The sequence below is a fragment of the Phoenix dactylifera genome, chromosome 14 (genome assembly GCF_009389715.1).
Source record: "Phoenix dactylifera cultivar Barhee BC4 chromosome 14, palm_55x_up_171113_PBpolish2nd_filt_p, whole genome shotgun sequence".
Taxonomy (NCBI): domain Eukaryota; kingdom Viridiplantae; phylum Streptophyta; class Magnoliopsida; order Arecales; family Arecaceae; genus Phoenix; species Phoenix dactylifera.
The window spans coordinates 7,043,691-7,056,651 of record NC_052405.1 but is presented as its reverse complement, the minus strand read 5'-3'; the positions used below and the strand labels follow the sequence as shown (position 1 = coordinate 7,056,651).

General features: G+C 44.6%; 1 pseudogene; it reads left to right on the top strand.

Annotated features, from left to right (window-relative positions):
* The first annotated feature begins 6,225 nt into the window (after positions 1-6,225).
* On the top strand, positions 6,226-9,340 carry LOC120113127 (annotated as a pseudogene).
* Positions 9,341-12,961: the final 3,621 nt, after the last annotated feature.

The following is a 12,961-nucleotide window of genomic DNA, read 5'->3' as shown; positions in this document are numbered from 1 at the left end:
TAATAAAACAAAAATTTCCTCCATGGAGTTTTCTTTCTGTCTGCTTGCGTGGCTTCAGGAGTGCCTCCTTAGTTATATGTTCTTAATTTAACCTCGGTTTGGTCACGGACAGTCATGTTAGTTCGGATCATTTGCACCGCTGTCAAACAGTGTCTTAATTCGAAGCACGTCCAATATAACGCATTGTCCTGATCCGTTAATCGAGCCATTCAATTCGATGCCCATAAAGAAAAGGGATAATAGACCTCAGTCCATTCTAGACCGGAACTAACAAGGGTTTGAATCGAGCGACCGACCGTAAACAAAGGCCCAGGAAGGTGGAATTTATTTCGGAACAGAACGGGTACTGCTTGCCTGATCGTTTCGGGAAAAAAGATGAACGCTTCATAACCTGATAATTTCTTGATACTGCTTTTTGGCCCGAGTTTCCGTCAGGCCCGGATAATTTGGGGCTGCATATCTTTAACTTTCTTTCTCTATCCCATCCCACTAATACCCACATGATGCAGAGTCGATTTTCTTCTTCTTTCTTCTTTAATGGGGGACCAGCCATAAGCCATTGTTATGTTATTTCAAACTAAATAAGCAGGTGAGATTGGATTGCGACATATAGAGAGTGATGTATCAACTAGTAGAATTGTCACCAGCCCGGTCCTATAACCTTAAGGCAGAGGCAGAGACTTTGGTAAAATGATTGTGATTAGACCCTTCGATTGAAAGCAAGGGGAAATAGCTAACATTGCCAAGCAAGCTAAATATCTTATTAAATTCCAAATGCTTTTCTTTCGTGGCCTTACTCATATACAATCGTCGTCTTGATCTTAATATAGGATATCTATATTCTCACACAAGCCTTAATTTGTTGTTCTTGGACCTCGAAAGCAGCAAACAATGGTGCAGCTTGAAAAGTTCATGATTAAATAGAAAAGAGATAAGACAGACCAGGTTATAGTAAGAAGAACATGGATTCCTTTCCAAATCCATCAGCTAAGACATGTAGTAAGAGAAGATGTTGTACCAATAGATAACTCTCAGATGTGTCGTAGATATACATGGTACACCGACTCAATTTTCTTGTAAGTTGTCATCGGCACAAACATCAAAAAAGCCTAACCATAGTTAGTTGACTTCATTAAATGCAAATCTCCTTGTATTTGTTAGGTACATTTGTTAGATCAGATATCTAAAATCCGTATCCGACCCAATTAATAAACAGGTTAAACGGGTCAACCAGTTTACAATCCGAACCTGTTTAGGCCAAATCCAAACCTATTTATGGCTGGTCGAATACGGGTCGGGTGGCAGGTCGGATCAAATTTTGCCATCCCTAATTTTGACCCCCCATCAGTTGTAATGCTTGTCATTACTGAGTTAATTCTTAGCAGTGTACAGGCTGGCTCACAAGCAAGTCATAGATGAAATTTCATCTCACTAGACATGCAACGCATGCTACTGCTTTTTCCTTCTCTTGCTCTCCGTACATTTATACTAGGGAAGATTAAAACTTTGGTTGGGAAATATTGGGGATGGAGATCAACGATCACAATATGGTTGAGAAAGGCAAAGATTTATTAATTTTTACCCATTCCACTCCCTTAACGGATGTCATTAGAGCAGCATTAAGGAAGGTGATAATAATTTTTTTATTTTTAATTCAGCTATGGTAGAAGAGTTAAGAGGGGGGATTGGGGAATCATAATTGCTATCGAGAAATGGTTTTTCAGTAGAAAAAAAGGCATTTTTTAAAAAAATATTTAGTTGCCATAATTACTGAAGAATCTATATATTAATGCCTTTCTCAACCAGGTTATAGTAAGAAGAACATGGATCCTTTCCAAATCCATCAGCTAAGACATGTAGTAAGAGAAGATTGTTGTACCAATAGATAACTCTCAGATGTGTCTTAGATATGCAGGTACACCGACTCTATCTCATTGTAAGTGGTCATCAATACATCATCAAAAAAGCCTAACCAGATAAAATACTGCAGATGAGGGTGCTCTTCAACGGCTCCACGTTGACGCCGCAGGATGCCCCCCCACTCAGATCAGGGGCACACTTTATAGAATGCTGCGGACGGGTGTGCTCTTCAACGGCTCCCTGTTGACGCCGCAGGGCGCCCCCCATTCAGATCAGGGGCGCACTTTATAGAATGCTGCGGATGAGGGTGCTCTTCAACGGCTTTCCGTTGACGCCGCAGGGCGCTCCCTACTTAGATCAGGGGTGCACTTTATAGAATGCTGCGGACGGGGGTGCTCTTTAATGGCTCCTCGTTGACGCCGCAGGGCACCCCCCCACTCAGATCAGGGGTGCACTTTATGAATGGATCCTGCGATTGTGAGGCCCTTGGGCTCTCGATCAATGATGCAAGGCGTCCCGAGCCGAGATCGAGGGACGACTTTGTCGATAAATCCTGCAGTCATGAGGCCTTTTGGCTCTCGATCGATGCTGCAAGACGTTCGGAAACCGAGCTCGAGGGATGACTTTATCAATTTACCAACATATATCTCACGACGTAGAGGCAACCAGAGTGTGTCGAACCGATTAGGGTGTTTCAGAGATGCTTTGAAAAGATCCCAGAGGGTGACTTTATTAATTGGCACATTCTGGAATTTTAAAAATCCTAACCTGGAGGGGCTAGGGTCCCATTCGGGGGTTGTAGCTTACATTCCGGGTCTTCGGGCCTGGACTAATGGGGGCGCAAGCCTCGTCCTTGGCCCCCCAAAGCCAAAAAGGCCACTAGTGTGTAGAATGTGGAGAGACAATATTGGTATTGCCCGCACCGGAGCGATTGTTGTCGGAGCCCGTTGAATAGCTTCGGACTTTGTCTGTTGAGCTCCATTCTGTCGGCTTGATCATTGACAAATCTACTCGAGGCCTTAAAGGACAATCACTTCAATTTTATCACGGAGCTGGTAACAGTCCTCCGTGTCATGACCGTGTCTTTATGGAAGCAGCAGTACCTGTCCAAGCACTTTCGCGATGCTGACGGTCGCATTTTTGGTGGAGTTCGGAGGTAGCCACGACCCTCGATCTCCTTGAGAATCTCTATCCAGAAGGACGTAAGGGGAGTATACTCCGCAAAGCTAAGGATGGCGTACTTACCAGACCTCTGGAGGGATCTGCTCCTCGACTGACGGCGCTTCTTTGTGGCGCTCCACAATTTGCCCCCGGAGCATCTGGACTTGTTGCCCCCACTTTCTCGACTTTTTTGTCGAGCTCGGCGAAGGAGGGGGCTCCTACTGGCTGAAAGCTTTGAACAACCATGGTAAGAGCTTGGACTTTCTGGACGAGCAGATGACACTGCTCTGGCTGGACTTGAAGAGTCTGGTCCGCTAGCACGGAAGCTGCAGGGGGTGGATTTTTAAGGGAGTAGGATGGCACTAACGCTTGGCCACTCGATGCGTTCGGAGCTCCGTGACTTCTTAACCTCATGATCGCGACTCAGGCCCTTCCTCTAGCGCCAGAAATGTTGTGGTTCAAATCTGGCCGAGGGTGACCACGCCGGAGGAGTTGAGGGAGCTGCCGGAGTGGAGGAGAAGACGGGAAGAGCCACCTCCTGCGACCGGCAGTGTACCTGCATTAAAGCCTCATCGGTGTTTTCCGGTAAGGACCCTCTAACGCTCAAGTTAATATGGAGTTTTGCAAATTCAGCCAGAAGAGATCCCCTAGGCATTACCTTTTGGGGTCTTTTATAGCCCTGATAGGAGCGCTGAGGTTGCGGAGGTATGGCTCGTCCTTATTATGAGAGGGAGTGGCGCGCAGCCTGGCGCATGGTGGAGTCTATTCTGGGGAATCGCGAGACGTTGACAGCCGTAGCAGGGCATTGACCGTTTTCATCATGAGTGAGAGTAGCGCGCTGCTTGGGCTTGCTTATGGCACGTAGTGGAGTCCGTTCTTGGAAACGGTAAGATGCCGCCTCCGGCAATCCTAGGCTGGTAATCGCAGCATGGTGTGGCGTCGTCACAATGCACGGCCAAAGAGGAGGGCGAATGGATGCACATGGGCATGGTGGTGAGCGAGGCCTAGCTTGTCGAGGCAACATCTGGCATTTGGCGAAGTTGGCTGGATGGGTGCTGAGGTCAGCCCAACATCCTGAATTTGGAGGTGTGGCTCGGTGGAGCGCCCCAAGCCCGAGGGTCGGGGCGCATTGCTGAAGGAAGGCGCCCGAGCTTGGTCGGGCGCGTCGATGAATAAGACAAGCGCACCGAGCTCGGCCGGGGCGCGTTGGCAAATAAGGAGGGCGCCCCGAGCTTGGCCGGGGCACATCGATGAATGAGAAGGGCGCCCCGAGCTTGGACCGGAGCACATTGTCGAATGAGGGAGGGGCGCCCCGAGCTTTGCTGGGGTGCGTCGTCGAATAAGGAGGGCACATGGAGGAACTGTTGGTGAAGACCGAGGTTGGGCTGATTCTAGGCCGGACTGAGGATACGTCTGATCGGCGTTGGTATCTGTCGGGTCGAAATTGGGCCACTTTTTGTTGTGGGCGGAATGATCTATTTTGACTAGGGATGGCAATCGGGTCGGGTCGGACATAAACAGATCGGGTCAGATGCAAGTCGGGTCAAAAATCATAAACCTGAACTCGATCGGTTTATTAAACAGGTCAGAACATTACCACCTGAACCTGACCTGTTTATTAAACGGGTAACCCGATCCGATCCGTTTAACCCATTTAAGAAACAATTAACCCGACTCGTTTAACCCAACCCGACTCGTTTAACCCAACCCGACCCGCTTAACTATTAGACTTAAATTAGATACTTAGTATGTAAGCCATAATTTATGATAAATCCACCAATATTAACACGTTCGAGCAAATTTTTTAAAAAAATAAATTTAACCAGGAAATTTAAAAAAAAAAGAAAGAAAACACGAAGAGGAACAGAGGAACAAGGGGAAGAGAAATATTAAGAGATTACAATTTTCTTATTGGAAAAAAATAAAAGAAAATGGAATCGGGAGCCCTCAAAATCTCTGATCTAGGATTGTAGGCACCATCCCCAAATCGTTTTCTCTCCGGAAATCATCGACGGCTTCGATTCGGGTGAGGAAAAAAAATCTGGAAGCCCTAGCTTTTGCTATGAATCAAACCATAAAAAGTAAAAACCAAATCATTTCCCTCCACCGGCATACCTGCTGCTGGACTCCGCAGTAGTCGTTGATTTGAGGAAAAGATAGAGCGCGCTTCCCGTCCTCCGCCGCCACCGCCTCCGGCTTTCATTTCGGCGGTCTCCCCTTCCTTAACATGCAATCCCTGGACTTTTCGAGAAGGAAAAAGGAGGGGGCGTCGATGTAGCCGCGGGGGGCGTCGACGGGGTTGATGTAGCCGCGATGATCTCGTCCCGCGTGAGAGTGGATCGGTTGATCGGGGGGGCGTGATGTAGCCGCGGTCGCCATCGATGGGGAGACGAAACTCGGAATTTGTCGGCAAGGGGGAGGAGAGGGCGGAGGCGGAGGAGAGGAGAGGGGAGAGGGACGCGGGAGGCGGAAGAGAGGCTCGGGCGGCCGGCGCAGCGCTTTGGACAAACCTTAACCCAGCAACCCTAACGAAAAGTAATGTTTAAAGTTTAAACAGGCTAAGGGCTAAGGCTATTCCACTGAAGGCGAGTTGGGCTTCTCAGCTGCTGGCCATGGCCCATGCGGCGGAAGGTTGGGTTGGCCCTAGTTGGCTGGGCCTTGTGGGCTGTAACCCTTATCTTCTATCGGCCCAATAGTTAAACGGATTAAACGGGTTAAATGGGTCAGACATCTAAAATCCGTATCCGACCCAATTAATAAACAGGTTAAACGGGTCAACCAGTTTACGATCCGAACCTGTTTAGGCCAAATCCAAACCTATTTATGGCGGGTCGAATACGGGTCGGGTTGGCGGGTCGGGTCAAATCTTGCCACCCCTAATTTTGACCCCCATCAGTTGTAATGCTTGTCATTACTGGAGTTAATTCTTAGCAGTGTACAGGCTGGCTCACAAGAAAGTCATAGATGAAATTTCATCTCACTAGACAACGCATGCTACTGCTTGTTCCTTCTCTTGCTCTCCGTACATTTATACTAGGGAAGATTAAAACTTTGGTTGGGAAATATTGGGATGGAGATCAACGATCACAATATGGTTGAGAAAGGCAAAGATTTAAAATTTTTACCCATTCCACTCCCCTAACGGATGTCATTAGAGCAGCATTAAGGAAGGTGATAATAATTTTTTTATTTTTTAATTCAGCTATGGTAGAGGAGTTAAGAGGGGGATTGGGGAATCATAATTGCTATCGAGAAATGGTTTTTTCAGTAGAAAAAAAGGCATTTTTTAAAAAAAATATTTAGTTGCCATAATTACTGAAGAATCTATATATTAATGCGAATACATACAAAAGAAGAACAAAAGCGGATGTCCTTTTTATTTGGGCAAGCCATATATCACTGTATCTTTCCCTGCTATTTTATGATGATTAAGTTTCCATTTGTAATATGAATTTAATAGGTTAGTAAGAGTAGAAATTAAATTTAGGATACTTTAGGAAAGGAAGAAATTAAGAAAGACATCCGTTATCCCTTTCTGATTTCACTAATACAGTAACTCAGATATGGTTTTCATTTAATCTAATTAGCTGCTGGTATAAAGTATCCAAGCCATAACGCCTAATTCCATATAGTTTATGAATCCCTACATATAATCTTTATATAGTGTCTCCATATAAATAAAAGTCAAATATTTTGAATTAATTACTCTATGCTTTTGGAAAAAAAATTACGGCTCCTCCGGATTTTCCATTTCAGTTATGATGGTAAGATTTCTGGATACATTCTCCCTGTCTTAACTCGAGATCTCTTTTTTGGTAGGAACAATTTTTATGGCAAATGCAGTCTGTGATTTTGGACACAAAATGAACTAAGATAACAATACATCGAAAAAATCCGAAGAATTAGTCATTTTTAATTCTTGTATGGGAAACTTTTGCCGTAGGGTTTCGTCAACGAACCATATCAAGGCAGGCGCCGTATTGAGGTAGGTGCCGGCTTCCGGTCCTCTCCTCGCGGCCCATCTTCCCCGCAAGGCGACCAGCTCATCGATCGAACCGCTTGCCACGTGTCACTCTCCTCCGCTGTCGCATCTAAGAAGCTGCCGCGTAACGTTGAGCCACTCTTATATAAAGGAACAAGAGTTAGGGAGCCTCCGCAAAGAGAAACAAGCTAAAGACTCATGGGCTGCCACCATCTCTTCCGCTCTCCTTGCCTTCCTCCTCCTCCTCTTCACAACCCTTCCCTCCTCGATGTCGCAGCTCCAGGTGGGACAATCCGGTCACGCTCCCCAAGTCTGACGTCGACCTGCTCGAGTTCCCACTGAACCTGGAGTACCTGGAGGCGAGTTCTTCCTCTTTGGCTCCCTCGGCCATGGCTTGGACCAGGCGGCACCCAACCTCACCATGGGCGGCCCTTCCTCCCCTCGGCGCCAAGAAAGCTTGCTCTGGATCCACTGATCCGCGACATCGTCGCTCAGTTTGCCTACCAAGAAGTTGGCCCACCTGAGGTGATCGATCTTGCCTGATTGTCACTTGATCAGCGCACCATGCATGCATGGTTTCAGTAATTAGTCTAACTTGACAACCAACTCGCGATGATGCCGAACCATGATTGATTTGATTCTTGTGCTTGTCGTTGCAGGGCGATCCAGAGTACTGTTAAAGGATTTCCCGAGGCCACTGCTTGATTTGAGCTCGAGCACCTTCGCCAAGACCATGAATGAGGCGCTCCAGCGCAACCTGGAAGCCACCTTTCGATCCCTATGCCAAATGGATCAACTACCTTCTGGCCTCCTATGTCATCCCGTACGTCGGACTCACCGGATATGTCGGGGCAAACTCCAAGCTCATGAGTGCTAGGTCCAAGAGGGTATATTTCTAGACTTTTTTTTCCTGACCTTCCCCTAGCTACTTAAAATGGAGTTTTAATTATTGTTTAGAAACTCCCCTTCGTACATATAATATACAAAAAAAAAAAAATATTACCAGATGAGACCTTCAAGTCATCACATTAGCAAAGAAAATTTTTGTATTATTCTTGATATTTATCTTGGCCAAATTATTCTTGGAAGTATTCTTATAAATAAATCAATCCAAGCCTTTCCAGGCCTACTCAATATTTATGACTTATACACAGACCTTGCAAATTTATTCACAAGTTTTATATAATGTTTCAAAATTATTTATATATTACGAAACCAGCTGGTATATCAAATACTGTTGCCGGCGATAGACTTGTTTTATATCATCTATTTATTCTTATCTTTCCTGTATTTATTGGTTAAATAAATAAATTTACATATTATTTTTCAAATATATTTCTTTAATTTTATTATCTTACTAATTACCACAATCTTTCCAAGCATCTGACAAATTTATCAGATTTCTTTCCCCCATCCCAGTCACCAGATCTTTACCTTTGGCCGAGTCATCTTTAAATAGGAAAACTATGAATATGACAAACCATAATTTCAAAAGCTAGGCTTTCCTTGTCGGTCGGTTTGGCCATGCTTTTGCTATTTCTTCTCCATTCATACATATATATTGGTCCGACAAAGATGACCTATGTTTAGAAAGTTTCCCACACAACAAACCAGCCATATATGCAAGCAGCGTGTGTGTATATGTGCGTGGATGAGGACAAATCCAGTACAATCCAAGGACTCAGTCAGGAAGATGCGATAAATTTTCCACCCACTATGCAAATCTAATCCATATCCAAAGCGTGAGTAGGTTGGTTTGGAATAAAGGATTTTTTTTTTTTTTTTGATAATATGGAATAGAGGAAATTTCAGCTGATATTTTTTATCAATCACTCTGCCGCGCACCCAAGCTTAATATTTTCATGCAGCATGCGTATGTTCAAATATTGATAATAGACGTGAGAGTATTGGGCCAACTTAATATATATCTTCAATTGATATATGCATGCATGCAGCTCGTAGCTGGCCTGTTGGCCGTGGAGTCCGCACAAGATGCAGTCATCCGTTCGTTGCTTTACGAACGAGCTTGGATGAAGGTGGAGCCGTACGGCATCACCGTGGCCGAATTCACGGGGGCGCATCTCGGAGCTGCCGCAACAAACTGGGCGGCTCCGGGGTGAAAGATGAAGGCATAGTCGTCCCTCCAGCGATGGGCGCAGAAGGGAAGATCCCAGGCAACGTGATTGCCGGCAACGAATACTCGGTGGGCTACGAGAGGACCCCCAAAGGAGATACTCAGGATCGTCTACGGAAATGGCGATGCACACACTCCGGGTGGTTTCTTCCCCCAAGGGAGCCCAAGGACATATCGCCAGGTCTTATCTAGGAAGAGCTTAGCAAGTGTAATTAATAGCGCTGTTTGTTCCCTCTGGCCACTCGGCTTGAAGATGCGTCTTCCTTTCGAGACATGATTAATAAACAAAAATTTCCTCCATGGAGTTTTCTTTCTGTCTGCTTGCGTGGCTTCAGGAGTGCCTCCTTAGTTTATATGTTCTTAATTTAACCTCGGTTTGGTCACGACAGTCATGTTAGTTCGGATCATTTGCACCGCTGTCAACAGTGTCTTAATTCGAAGCACGTCCAATATAACGCATTGTCCTGATCCGTTAATCGAGCCATTCAATTCGATGCCCATAAAGAAAAGGGATAATAGACCTCAGTCCATTCTAGACCGGAACTAACAAGGGTTTGAATCGAGCGACCGACCGTAAACAAAGGCCCAGGAAGGTGGAATTTATTTCGGAACAGAACGGGTACTGCTTGCCTGATCGTTTCGGGAAAAAGATGAACGCTTCTAACCTGATAATTTCTTGATACTGCTTTTGGCCCGAGTTTCCGTCAGGCCCGGATAATTTGGGGCTGCATATCTTTAACTTCTTTCTCTCATCCCATCCCACTAATACCCACATGATGCAGAGTCGATTTTCTTCTTCTTCTTCTTTAATGGGGGACCAGCCATAAGCCATTGTTATGTTATTTCAAACTAAATAAGCAGGTGAGATTGGATTGCGACATATAAGAGAGTGATGTATCAACTAGTAGAATTGTCACCAGCCCGGTCCTATAACCTTAAGGCAGAGGCAGAGACTTTGGTAAAATGATTGTGATTAGACCCTTCGATTGAAAGCAAGGGGAAATAGCTAACATTGCAAGCAAGCTAAATATCTTATTAAATTCCAAATGCTTTTCTTTCGTGGCCTTACTCATATACAATCGTTCGTCTTGATCTATATAGGATATCTAATATTCTCACACAAGCCTTAATTTGTTGTTCTTGGACCTCGAAAGCAGGCAAAACAATGGTGCAGCTTGAAAAGTTCATGATTAAATAGAAAAGAGATAAGACAGACCAGGTTATAGTAAGAAGAACATGGATCCTTTCCAAATCCATCAGCTAAGACATGTAGTAAGAGAAGATTGTTGTACCAATAGATAACTCTCAGATGTGTCGTAGATATACATGTACACCGACTCAATTTTCTTGTAAGTTGTCATCGGCACAACATCAAAAAAGCCTAACCATAGTTAGTTGACTTCATTAAATGCAAAATCTCCTTGTATTTGTTAGGTACATTTGCCGTCTTGTTACTCTACTAGTCCAAATATGATTGATTTTTTTCTAACAAACTTCCTTACTAGCCACATTGTTTGACTATGTATTGATATATATTCTATTGAATTTATATACAAGATAGAATAAACACATACCTTCCAATATTCTCCTTTTAATATGGGTATCCAAAGCTCTAAATCTATATCGTTGCTCGCCTATTGACAGCCAAAACACTATCGGCGGCCAGCCTTCTTCGACCTCATCATAACGAACGTTCATAGTCTATCTCTGCATCTCCGCTGCTAGAGGAAGCGATCGTCCACGCTCCTCACTCCTCCCTTTGTCTTCTCTTCCATGCCACTAGTGCCAGCACCAGTCCATCTATCTATCAGCCCTGCAATGTCATCTCGGCGAGGTACAATGTTTCGGGCCATTACTTCCCTACGCCGAGCATCATCAATGCCAACTATGGCAACACCACTTATCACCGCCTTGTAACCCGTCCGCCACCCTTGCGATTAATAAGGCTCAGCGAGTCCTTAGCGACCCTACCCTTGGCAGCAATCTCCGCGACAATGCCTCGAGATGTGTCACCGCCAACCCACGGCTACCAGGGTGTGCATCTCTCGAAGGGTCCATCACCATCCTCTTCCACTTGCACCACCGGCTACTCGTGGCCTTCCTTTCCGGCTCTGCCATCATCCCCTTTCACTTTCTCCACCGGACCACCCATGGCCCTTTTTAGGCACCTACAGCCTCCAAGCAGAAACCTTTCAAACACCTGCAGCCTTCAAGAAGAGACCTTTCCGACGCCCACATCGAGATCTTTTCTTTTCCTTCCTCCACCAGTTTTCTCCGCTACTCACACCATTGAACTTCACCCTAGCGAGTCTTTTTTGTCGCCACCACCCCAGCAAATAGGGCTCAAATTCGAACCCTCATAAGAAAGAGTAGCAAATCGGATCAACCCGTCTTAAGAGGATTCAAGAGAAGGATCCAATTCGAACTCAAATCCAATTCTTCGTTCCAATCAGCAATAGCCACATAAGTTGCCACATCACCTGGTATGCAAGCTGCCATGTCAGTTCCAAAATTCTACCACATCAGCCAACAGTCAACATCTAACAACCATGCCAGCAAGCCATGTCAACATATGATCTACCACATCAGCATGATTTACGCGTCATCATCTACTGTTGGCCAAGTCAGCTGGTGTTGACCAAACCTATTCGATTTTCTTTGACCATGATTTGAACCACTTTCTTATGCTTTCAAATGTGCTCTTTCTGCCGTTGGACTCTATTTTTTCCTAATCCTACCTCTATAATCATTTTTTCTATCTATATTAACTATTTTTCATCTATTCATCATCACAAATTGCGATTATGCATAAGTGTGATGTCTCTCGTACTTGTTCTACTATTTTGTGTTGATCCTACTATAGTTCATAGGAATAAGGGATGTCTAGTTTTTAAAAAGTAACAAACTTTGATATTTTGTTACTCGAGATATGTGTCACCTGAATGAGAATGAAGAATAATTTATAGATCGGCTTAAGAACTGCGATAAAAATTACCGAATTATTATATAGTTCACGAATATTTCAATTTGTTCTATTCATCATTAGTTTGGTCGATTCAAAATAGCTAAGTAGGTCTAGTGTTTCTTGGTCGGAGAGTATTCCATCGTGGGATATCATCCAACAATATCAATTGTTCTTTAACCTACATCACAAAAAGCATGGAACCTGGATAGTTTATCCATAAGTTTCTTTCTCAAATGCCATGCTATATAAGATCAGTTTAACTCAATTTGAGTTTCAATGGGGACCATGACAGGGATGCTGAGAAATCTACTTCCTGTAGAGAACACATTGTGCTTGATGCAGTTTCTCATGGCTCTCGAGATAATTTTAAACCAGTAAAAATATCACTTCTTCATTATGATACCTTACCATCTCTTGAGTCTATATTTCTTGAACTTATCTCTGAAAAAACAAGACTTGACTTATTCAAATCGCGTAGCGCAATGAGGCTATTCTTGCTACACCTTCTCAAGCCTATGTAGGTCAGATAGTTTGTTGCAAGTATTATAATAAGCCTGATCACTGCATGGTTCAAACTATCCAAAGAGAAAATGTAAAATCTATCAAAAGACTAGCCCCTATCTTGATGATTGTCCACAAAATCCAAATAAGCAATCTAAATCCAAAATCGATCTATAGAATTCTCCGTGAAAAATCCAGCAATCATATGCTTCTTGTTATGGGGGAATTGAGCCGCATTGCCCCACGTGATCGGCACGCGTATCCAGGAAGCTACAGCTGCCCTATGATCCAGGCACTCCGACCCCGAGGCGGACTCCTCGGCTCCGCAGGCCCGACCCCGGGTCGGCTGCCCTATGAT